A 3,624-nucleotide genomic window follows, 5' to 3' on the forward strand; every position below is an offset into this window, starting at 1 on the left:
TTGTCCTCCAAAGCAGATATAGATACCAATTTCTTCTTCAATCGTGGCACATACATCACACCATGAAGCAAAACAAATTCCCCAAACTCGAAATGAAACTTAATAGAACCAAATCCCTTTACGGGAAGAGTGCAGTTGTCTCCAAGAATAATCTTCAAATTTGACTCCCTCTCTACCAAATTAGAGAGAACCTCCTTATGACTAGAGAAATGATGAGAGGATCAACTATCAACCAACCAACTATCCCAACTATCAGAGGAAGAGGAACTAGAAAGTGTAGAAATAAGGATATATTAAAATTGATTAGTAGTAGTGTTACTTTCATACTTGGTATTCCTTGACTTCTTTTGAGGAAAATGGTCTTCATCGCGATCATTCAGAGCATCTCTTCTTCGTCTTTCATCTCTTCCATTACAATCATTCCTTTAGCCATCTCCTCTTCTTTGATTATTAAACCTGTTATTGTTGCGTCTAGTGTTGTATCGTGGAGCATTGTTCTTCTCAGGGTAGTTGTTTGGTCAATTTAGTGTGTTCTAAATTGTTATTTAAAATGTCAATCCGGGATTCGTAAACTGATGAAGTGAAGTGTACTATATGTACAAGATAACCATTTCCTTAGTATTTTGTCGTTTTTGAGTTTTTTATTTTGTTTTTGGATTTATCTTTCCCTAATGTGTGATGGCGAAAATGAAAGTTAAGTATGGATGGTAATGGTGATTTCTACAGTGATTTTCCCAAACTTAAAAGTGTTCAAAAAGAAAGCTTTAAAACAACTGTAATGAAATCAATTCTTAAGAGGAAGTAAATGTATCAAACAGTGAACTAATGCCAATGGCCCAGTATCCTTGCTGCTGAATGAAAAAGAAAGTAAAAACTCAACTTAAAGCAACTCAAACTAAAAGCAAAGCAGCTAATTCACACTACTTCAACTCTTCTGATCCTTTACCCTTCATCTCAATCTACCTTGTGGGAAGCAATCATGAACAAGTTAAGCGATATGATATCTAAATGGCAAGAAATTAAATTGCGTAAAGGAAACTAATCACACTACTTCAACTTTTCTGATCCTTTACCCTTCAGCTCAATCTACCTTATGGGAAGCAATCATGAATAAGTTAAGAAATATGATAACTAAATCACACTACAATAAATAATATTATGATTCCTTACTAATAGAGTCACTTGACTATAGAAAGAAACCATAAACAAATCAGTAGTATGATGTCTAAGTAGCAGAAAATAAATAAGCAAAACACAATTTGAAAAAGGAGAGTGCTGGAATTAAACTTCAGAAAATGAAAATTAGCAGGAAGGACAAGATGATCTCATATGTCAATAGTTATCAAAAAGATGAAAATTCGCCTGGGCTGCCTAAGAAAACCTGTAGAAAAGCATTGATCAGCTGACAGCTATAAGAAAACAGAAGTGAAAATGTAAACAACAGTGAATTAAAAACATCAAAACAACATGTTATATACAAGCTAATGATTATGAAAACAGAAACATAATAAAATCAAATGAAAACTATACAGGGCTTTAGTGCGTAGGGGCCCTCTGCCACCTCAGCCAGTCAACGAACAGTCACAAGAATGAACTCAGGAAAGTAGTCTTCTCATGTATTAAAGCAGCAGCAAAATATATAAAACAGAGTACAGTGGGGTGATAATAGCAACAGTTCAAAAATTACATCGCAAAAAGCTTCTACACAGCGTTCATCAACGCGTTATTTATAATGAAAAAGTGCTGAAACTAACTAATTGAATCTTATGCTATTAACTGCGTTGCCAGAGAAACATAGATCTCCTCAGCCGAGATCTAGCGTAACGGTCATCATGTCTATTAAATCTTCGGAGTGGTAGCTGTTGGATTCAGGTTACGGGGATGATCTCCAGGTGTGCCGATGTCTCTGTGGGCTGAGGACTGTGCCACGTAAACTTTCACGTGCTCAAAACAGAGACGTGCCACCGCTAAATTCCTTGGTTGGCTTTGCCTTTGACCCTTGTTGACCGTGACCTTCTATGGATGATTTGGCTGATCTGAAGGGACACGTTCCATGTACCCATCACCTGTAGCTTGCCCATGTGGCTCGTTTCTTCATAGGACACCTGTAGCATAGCCTTTAACAAAATGGTTGCAGAATCCTGTGCTGGCTGCGGAAATTGACAAGTTTCCGCAGCTGCCTGAACAAAAATCCAAACCAAACAACAGTCATAAGCATAGTTAGAAAACCATGTCAGAAGCTCTTTTTAGACTATAATGCAATGATTTAACAACTTGATGGATGAACTAAGTGGAAAAAGAAGGCTGAGAGGGTGTATAGGAAGGTGCAGGTTTGAGGCTCAACATACCCCCACTATGAAGGTGTTGCATGTCCTCATGCATCCAAAATTTAGTTATTTCCCTCTAATCCATATGTTCTGAGGCTTCTGCTAGGACATCTAGCACTCTTTTCTTCTTCTTTGATGCTAACATCATCCTGGGTTTCCTGACTAGACATTTGAACTTGAGATTAATCAATGCTCTGCTTAACTTTTTGCACTTTTTCTTTAGTTTCCTGTTTTTCTTTTACCACAGTCCTAAATGGAGCATAGTGTTATCATGGACAATCTTGTCTACCTTGCTCTGCTCTTTGAGTGCTTCATTTTCCTGTTTGATATGCCTATTTAGGACTTCTAATTCAAATACTTCCTGTTTCAAAGACTGAACTTGTGCATCTAGTGGCAGAGTGGTACTCGGTCCTGCAGCTGATTGTTCTAGGGATTCCAGGTAGTTATATACCTCTTGCTGATTAGGATCTACCTCAGGTGTCTTTCTCGGACTAAGCTCAAAATCTGGTGGAGGAGGAGGACTGCTCTCTCTTTCCGGCCGAAAAGGGCTTTCATCATGTGGAGGACTTGGTTCAATGCTTGGCCGAGCTGGAGATTTCTCAAGTGTCTCTTCACCTAAATCAATAAAGTGAGGTTGTTTTCCTTGGGTTTTATTCACCTTTCCTTTTAGCCTAGTGCTCCTCCTTAAGTATGGACTAGTACTCTTTTCTTGTGCACTCTGTTTTCCTTTTTACTTTTTCTTTGCTATAGCAACAGCCTAAAGATGTACTAGTCTTTCTCACAATGGTTGATAATCCTCCTCTATGGATTGCTCAGGGGATGGATAGACTTCTTGAATGGTTCTTTTGCCTTTTTCTTTCTTCTGTTTCTTATTTTTAGCTCTATCTTCTTCTTCTTTTTGGACAGTTTCTTGAGTTTCTATTGTAGGGGAGTCTTGGACTGTAATGTTCTTTTCTTTCCTCCTACTTTTCCTTGGAATCTTTGGTGGACTGCTTCCAGAGGCCTCAGATGGCTCTTGGAAGTAGTTTCTTGTCAAGAATTTCTCCCAAGTATCTTTAGTTTTCTTCAACTGGTCCTCAATAAGAATTTTTATGAGTCCATGATGGTAGAGATGAGGTTCAATGTTGCCTACGTGTTTTTGAACTGTAACACTCATCTTTTTCAGACTCAATAGCAGAAAATGAGGCAAATTAAGAATGTGACCCTCTAGGAAATTCATCATCAGTCTAGCATGATACATATACATAGAACCAAAACGACCTTCACACGTGATAAATTTCTGGATGACTAACAGTAG

Source organism: Pinus tabuliformis, chromosome 6 (assembly GCF_031772625.1).
Source record: "Pinus tabuliformis cultivar Carrire ecotype Pingquan chromosome 6, CPIR1, whole genome shotgun sequence".
NCBI classification, from domain to species: domain Eukaryota; kingdom Viridiplantae; phylum Streptophyta; class Pinopsida; order Pinales; family Pinaceae; genus Pinus; species Pinus tabuliformis.